Below are 8,254 nucleotides of genomic sequence, written 5' to 3'. Positions count from 1 at the left end.
ACACTGTAATTCACAGTGATCCTTGTTAGAAATGCAAGACGTGGCTTCAACCGTTGCCTAGTGAATCTTCGCATCGCTGCTCCTGCAAGATTTTGAGATAGGCCTGCCATGGTCAGGGACTCCGAGCAGGGAGGCTATGGATGGCGGCGGCTCCGCTGCAAGGCCAAACTACACACATTGCTTTCAAGTGTGCACGCTCCTGCTTCCTTCCTGTCCCTCTGTACTCTCCTGCCTGATTGGGACAGAAAAGTGAAGCGATCTTTAAAGGATCTGGAGGCAGGCTTGGACTATTGGAGCCAGACCTTCACAAATGGAGGAACCAAAGCGTGTTCTAGAAGGATGGTCACATGCCCCGCTGGGCATGTTCCTTTACAGCCTTTAGAGAAACCATGCTGGAGCCGAGGAGCACAGCTGGAGGTGGCTGGCGCAGGAAAGAAGACCCGCCTTCCTGAGCGACCCCTGCCCCTCCCCCATTCTCTCCTCCGGCTAGGACCCCTCCACAGGCTAGAACGCCAAGCTCTCCCAGGTGGGGCCCCCTGCCTCCCAAGCCTACTCCAGCCACCTTCTCTTACCTTTCCCTCGGTGTCCTTTGATTTCATCCATAACTAACCCCTCCCTGAAGTTAGGCACCGGCTGTTTATCAACAGTCTTCTCTGGAACGCGGCGATAGAAGGCAGGATGCTCTCTGCCTGGCCTCTGTGGAGGTCAGGGCCCAATCGGGGCGGAAGAGCCCACCTCAGTGCTCCCCTCTCTGTCTCCTCACAGTGCCTTATTTAGAGTTCTACTGATTTTTGTACTATGCGAATCCCTATATAAAATAATCACCCACATATTTTAAAGTTAGTTGAAGAAAATTTGTGAAATTAAAACATTCATCTAAATAATTTGATGTGTCATTGAGTTTTCTCCAAAATTGCCTCATCTTTCCTTTGCTTTGATGATGACAATCTGGCTTGAAAGTGCTCAGAGATAATATTTTAATTACAACTAGCTGAAAACAAGCTTACCGTCCCACTTAAATAACTGAAGAGGAAAATGTGGAAAAGATGATTTAGAAATGAAGCAGGGATAAATATTAGAAGAGGAAATGGAGGAGTAATTATATTAAATATTTAATGTTGCTAAAGATCCAAAAATAACAACTTCTATGAATATTCATAGTGTATTTTTATTCTAAAATATTATATGTCATGACAGCAATGCTCTGTATTTATTTACTGAGTCCCCTTTACTTTTCAGAAGATGTTATATTTGTTTTAATTATTTAAGGAAGAAAGAAAAGATGTAAGGATACACCTAAGTATAAGTGGCAGTGTTTTATAAACTGCTTAGTTTTTTTTTTCATTTCAAATATTTTGTAGTGTTTTCCAAACTACTACCAAAAGCTTGTAGCCACTCTCTAGATCATATATAAAGAATAATAAATTTTAGGGTATAGGACATTTAGTCCTACAGGGTAGATTGTGGCACTGGAAGATGTTGGATCTACTGCACTTCTGAACCCAGGTCCCTGACAGGGAACAATATGTAAGTACATCTTATTGGCTGCACAGCTTTGGCTCAGTCTGCTCTATTGAGAACTTACTAATGACAGGGTGATGACCGCACTAATTTTTTACCCATAGAAAGAAAATTTACCAAGATATCTTCCTTTCCTTGAAAACATTGCTTTTCCTAGGTCACAGTCAAGGTCACAGTCAAGGCCCCAGGGAACATTTTATGAGTGCCACGGAAGAGTGGGGCCGGTGAGTGTCTGGCATAGGTTATGTTTTGCCATTTGTCAGTTTCCTGACTCTCAGCCCCAAATTCATCCTTCATTGCCTGATCTGTGAAGACGCAGATGAGCTTCTTTTGTGTATTTTTTTTTTTTTCCCACTGATCTGATGTTAAGGATTGTCAGTAGAAGGTGCTGGAGAGACATTACAGATAGTAGGGCTTTTCCTTCCTGGCTCTCAGGGCATTTGTCATGCTCCTGGAGAGCGTGCATTTTTCTTTACTGCTCAGCGGTGTGGTTTCTCCAGTGTCAGGTACATGTAGGGAGCAGGCAGCTCTCTCCAGCATGATGCTGCCGTGCTTTCTGCAGCTCCTGATTTGAACAGCACTAGCATAGCCAGGGACAGAGGACAGCAAAGGACTTACAGGTCCTGCTCTTTGCACCCTCTCCTTAGCCCCACCTACAGGCACACTGAAGCTCCTTAAGTCTGGCCATCCGGCAGGCTGTACCTTTGTCCATGCAAGGGCCCACAGCTGCTCTGACCCAAGCTGTGCACAGAGGGCCACTGGGTCCCTGCAAAGGGTGGTCCACCACCTGCCAGTCTCCCCCGCCTGTGTCCTGCATGTGTATTTCCTGTGGCCCTTTCAACATGGACAACAACATAGACATGACAGGTTTTTGGTCTCACACCTGCAGTGTGCCCTGCTCTCTCTGCCTGCCTCTTGGCCTCAGTTTACCGGTGCCACAGAGCAATGTTTTCACTTGTCCAACCACCATGGGCCAGCTGTGGCCTGGGAAGCCCAGCAAAATTCTCCACTATCTAGTAGGTGCAGCCATATTTCTTCAGAGGTCTGAGCCCCCCCGAGCTGTGTCCTTCCTTGGGTGCTCACCACAGCTCTGGTGCCCTGTAGAGCTCTTTCTGTCTCAATAGTTACTCTCTTGTCCTGTTTAAGAAATAACATCGTATTTCTTTATATTTAACCTCCTTTATTTAAATTGTGTTGTGGTCTGCATCTCCTGATTGGACCCAGACTGATACATACATGTCAATAAACTATGTTTTATATAAATCTTCAGATGATTTAGGCAAACACATGCCTTGATCCAGATTACTTGATAGAGGTGTGCAGAATGCTCATGTTTTGGATTTGGGTGAAGGAACTGGACATAGCCCCAGAGAGCATTGCCCCTGCCATGTGCACTGTGCACCACACAAGGGAGCAGTTGTCCCAACAGCCTGGGAAGCTCTGGGCACAGCTCGTCCCCCGCCGACACAGTGCTGAACATCTACTCTCCTTTGCAAGACTGTTAGGATTCGGGGCATCACTCCTCATGGGCCTGTGCTCATATAGAGCCAGATACAGGGCCTCCTCACCCATTGTCACCCATGCTCTGGCCCCATGCTGCATGGCCCATCCTTTTTCTTACCTAATAGCTGGCCACATGCATGTCCAAACCTGTCCTCTGAACTCCTGAAGCTCTGTCTCTGTGATCGCCACCAGTGTTGTCATACTTATTTTTTTCATCCTCCTCTAATGCCTACTGAGTACCGGCTGTGTGCCCTAGAGGTGCTAAGCCCCTAACATAGATTAGTTCATTAAGCCCCGAAAGTCCCCTACATGATTGATTCTACTCTTATCCTCATTTTATGATAAGGTCACAAAAGCTTTGAGAGGCTCAGGCTAATGCCTTCCTTCTAGACCTGCTGTGTCCAGTACTGCAGCCACTAGTCACATGGCTATTTTAACTTAATTAAAATTAAATAAAATGAAATGTTCAGATCCTCAATCAGAATTGCCTCACTCCAAGTGCTCAGTAGCCATATGCAACGAATGGCTACCATATTGGTCACTGCAGGAACAGAACGTTTCCATCATTGTCGAAGTTCTGATGGATAGGGCTGTTCCAGACCACTACTTCTCGAGCTATCTGTGGTGAAGAACCTGTAATTTTTATCCTTTCAACTTTATTTTTAACATTCCATATGGACAGTTTTGTGATATGTAATAAAAAGTAAACTACTGAGGGAGAGACGTGAACAGTGGGAGCTAAGCTGACAGGACAAGATGGCAGCCCCAGAGCTGTGGCTCCATTGTGGCTGCCCTGACAACCTCCTGAGCTGGCTCCCTCACTGCAGCCTCCCGGCCTGGCTCCAGAGATGGTGTCTCCCAGTAACAGACTTTGAAAAAAACAAGTAATTCAATTTCGTATTTGTCCTGAAAGTGATTGAAGACAAGATGTCCCCTCTAGAATCTCCTAGGGACCTTGCGTAGTGTGAGGCACTGGGGAGATGCCTCTCTCCCTCCTTCAATCATCCTGTGGAGTGAATATCCCATATGGCCCTTGGGAACTGGTCCCTTTAAGTCATTACTGAAGCATCATTTGTTCTTGTCCTCCTGTGTCTCCCAGTTTGCTGGATATTCCACTCCTTGCAGCGTAAGTGTGTGGGAATAATTTTATAACCTCAGTCAGTTGCCATTCCAGAAAAACCCTTGCAAAGTTGTCTCTAGTGCCATAGTTTCTGACACACTGTGCAGCTCTAAATTTCCTGGGGTTTTATGCCTTCCTAGTACCATTCCCTGGGGAACTGGGTAAAGATAACTTCCAGGCTCAGGTCTCCCAAATATGTCTTGAAGTTTTCTGTCCTTTAGGGGCCCTGCCCCAAATCAGGCCACGGGACCCTTTTGTTATGAGCTAGTCCTCCACGTCTGGACATGGTTTGCATGTCTTCTGAACAAAGGACATTGAGATCATCAATGGATGATCCAGGGTGTTTGCACAGCAGATAGTCTTGGCAGTAGAAAGACAACGGCTCCCTCTGCAGAGATTTGGAAACATCTCTTCTTGGAGAAATCCCAGGGTAATAAAGATAACGTCTCTTCCAGAGAGAAAGAGGACCAAGTTTGCTAGCAGCCCCTACAGAAGACCAGGATCTCCTGCCCCTGGAGTTTCTTGGCTTTGACACAGATTCCCTGTGGGCATAGCATTCTCCTGGGCCACGTCATACCCACAGGACTCAAGGAGAAAGGGGACCCAATGCAAGCATGAGGCTCATGCTGCCTATGCTTTGGGGACAACAAAGGGTCTAAATCCACATGTAGAAGTGCGGCCAGCTGACCCAGTGGCTGCGGTAGCTGCTGCCGCGTAGGACCTGCTTGACTGCTCGGTGGTCTTTCTGGCCCTGCCGACCTGTGCACTCTCACCACCACTCCTCCCTCTTTCCCTTTCTCTCTCACTTCTATTTCATGATGAGTTTATCCATGACGGTGTGTCAGCCTTTGATTCATTCAGCAAAAATTGCTGAGAACCACTGTGTGTCCGGCACAGCCCCAGGTGTTGGGATACATTAGTGAACAGCACATTTATTATTCCTTCTTTCATAGAACTACATTCCAGGTTGAATAGTGTGGGGGTGGAGTGCTGTGGAGATGGCAATAAACCAGCAAGTACTAATAAAATATCAGCACAAGTGCTATGCAGAGGATTTAATCCCCGTGGAGAAACAAGGACAGTACTATTCGGCTATTTAGCCTGATGGCCATCCAAAGCCATTGAACAGGTGACATCAGGTTGAGATTTCAATGAAATAAGAAGGAATCAACTGTGCAAGGAGTTGCAAAAGAAGTTCGGGAAGACAAAATATCTAGAGAAAATGCCCTGAAGGAGAATCAAGCTTAGCAAGTCCCATAGAAGCTGGAGTTCAAGGTGGAGGGGTAAGAGGAGGCAGAGGAGGTGCATTGTAGATCATAAAGGGCACAAAGAGCCAAGATGGGAGTTTAGCCTCCTTTCTGTCTGTGACAAGAGGTCATGGAAAAGTTGGAAGCAAGAAAGCAGTGATTTGATTTAGGTTTTTAAAGGATCATTCTGGACTTGCACAATGAACATTATAAGGGAGACTTGGGATGAGAGTAAGGATGTGCTTTCAAAGTAGAGTTGACAGGATGTACTGATAGGTACGTGGTAAGCGAAAGAAAGGGGAAAAAAAGCATCTGCTAGAGTTTTGCCCAGAAACACTGGGAGGAGTAGCTGGGATGCTGCAGCCCAGCAGACAAGTCCCTTTGCCATCTGCAGCTGACTGTTCTCCAGCTTCCTGCACACCATCGATCTTCCGGGCTATGAAGCACTGGCCCCAGCGTGCCAGATTTCTGCTCCTCCAACTCTGTGTCCTCTGACTGCACGGTCGCACATTGGAAGCCTCTGCCTGGAGCCAAATCCTGATCCATAGTCTCTAATCTAGGTTCCCCCTTCCCACCCAGTCTTCGATCATAGCACAGTCTGTCTAACTCATAGCCGCTGTCACCTTCTGCAATGGTTTGTTAGCTCACTTACTTCTTCTTCATCTCAGTCCCCAGTCAGAAGGGGAAGAGTCTTCTGTCTTTTGTTTACTCAAGCGTTCTCAGCATCTGACTGCCACAGACACATGGTAGGTTCACAATGACTGAATTTTGAATGACAAGTTGCAGTATTATCATGAATGCTTATATTTTGAACCAGGTCAATATTATGATGATTTTTTTTTTTTTTTTTGAGACAGGGTCTCATTGTGCTGCTCAGGTTGGAGTACCGAGATGTGATCATATCTCACTCTAATCCTGAATTCTGGGTCTAAAGTAATCCTCCTGCCTCAGCCTCCTGAGCAGCTGGGACTACAGATGTGCATCACTACATTCAGCTAATGTTTTAAAATTTTTTGTAGAGGCAGGGTTCCACTATGTTGCCCAGGCTAGTCTTGAATTTCTGGCCTCAAGTGATCCTCCTGCCTTGGCCTGGGATTACAGGCATGAGCCACCTCGCCTGGCCAAATTTTTATTATTACAATGGATACAGTCATGGATACTTTCTTTCTTTTTTTTTTTTTTTTTTTGCAATTTTATAACTTTATTTGATGTATTTGACAGTCAGCGATTAGTTCTCATCCACATTGACGGTCTATAGATTTTTGAAAGTGGTAGCAGGTACATAGGTAACCAAAGTATACAGCTTATTTGGTGAATCTTCATCCCCATTATGTTTTCTGGACAACCGCACTCGGATTTGTTATGGGACATTCCTTATTCCTTTGGTCCAGACAGCTTTGTTGAGTCTGGTATCAATGCGCACATCTGCAGTTCCCATCTCCTTCATGGCAAATTTCAGAATCTCTTGAGTGCCCGAGGGGCACACTTCTTGAAGCCCACTCCGTGGATGCACTTGCGAATGCTGATGGTGTATTCTCGAGTCACCACCTCGTTGATGGCAGAAGGGCCCTTGTTCTTCTCGCCCTTCTTTAAGGGAGCCATTCTGGCTGGTCCAAGTTGGAAAGGAAGAGCGCGAGGGATTGTGATACTTCTTTTTACATTTTTCGGGTTTTAAAATTTTTAGACTCAGGACTTTGGCCAAGCTAGTCAGAATAATCAGTCTTATATGACATTTGTCTCTATAACTTCATTAGTGTATTCATTCTGACATTTAATAATCGATAATGCCATTTCTAATCATTACATTCATCATGATTTAGGCGGAGAAATGGTAATTTAAAGCCAACATTTAGCAGTATTGTTTTTTAGTTATTCTCAAGCCTGATATAATTATATAGCTGAAGTAGAAATTGAGTTTGTGGTGATCGCAGAAATATTCTTATTGGAGCCAACTATTTCCAATAAAATTTGTGTAAGCATCAAAGACTGCATTATTGTCCTTTACTTCTTATCCTTCATTGTGTAATACTTACACTGACTTCTTTTTTTTTTTTTTTTGAGACAGTCTCACTCTGTCGCCCAGGCTGGGGTGCAATGGTGCCATCTTGGCTCACTGCCACCTCCGCCTCCTAGGTTCAAGTGATTCTCCCGCCTCAGCTTCCTCAGTAGCTGGCATTACAGGTGCCTGCCACCATGCTCTGCTAATTTTTGTATTTTTAGTAGAGACGAGTTTTCACTATGTTGGCCTGGCTGGTCTTGAATTCCTGACCTCAGGTGATTCACCCTCCTTGGCTTTCCAAAGTGCTGAGATTATAGGCATGAGCCACCGTGCCTGGCCAGTACTTACTTCTAAATGTTGAAAATGCATGCTAGTTCAACTGAAAATCACCCCAGCTGTCTATATTACTTAGGAGCTTCATGAAGTCCTTAAGGGCTAGAGCTAAAGACGGTGAAAACAACAAAGTACCAACAGTTTATTTAAAATAGGGAATCACACTGCATCTGTGGCTGTAAATAAGGGTGCCCTCATAAGAATTAGTTCAACGTGGATGAGAAGCTGGCCTTTCTCCAGGGATGAATGAATGCAGCATTTAAAAGTGCAGAGAGGTTTCACTCTCTGTGGCAGGTACGAGTTCCAGGTCAGCTTGTTTGAGAGGGACTTACCCATTTCCCACGAAAATACCTGACAAGTTTAGACCCTTGTGGATTTTCAATTCCCTTAAAGATCACACAAGGCAAATAAGAGGTGGGTGTGTTCCGATCTGTTGGATATTATTGCAATAGCAACTTGATAGGAACCCAATGTTCTCAATCATGCAGATAGTAAATGAAACATGGCATACAGCCTGGTATGTGGAGTGTT

At 45.3% G+C, this 8,254-nt stretch overlaps 1 pseudogene; it reads right to left on the bottom strand.

The window, feature by feature from the left end:
• Nucleotides 1-6,595: 6,595 nt before the first annotated feature.
• Nucleotides 6,596-7,416, bottom strand: LOC101007172 (annotated as a pseudogene).
• Between the last annotated feature and the right edge of the window lie 838 nt (nucleotides 7,417-8,254).

Source organism: Papio anubis, chromosome 4, assembly GCF_008728515.1.
Source record: "Papio anubis isolate 15944 chromosome 4, Panubis1.0, whole genome shotgun sequence".
Lineage (NCBI taxonomy): Eukaryota > Metazoa > Chordata > Mammalia > Primates > Cercopithecidae > Papio > Papio anubis.
Note: the sequence above shows the minus strand (reverse complement) of the source record. Positions and strands in the feature narration are given on the sequence as shown.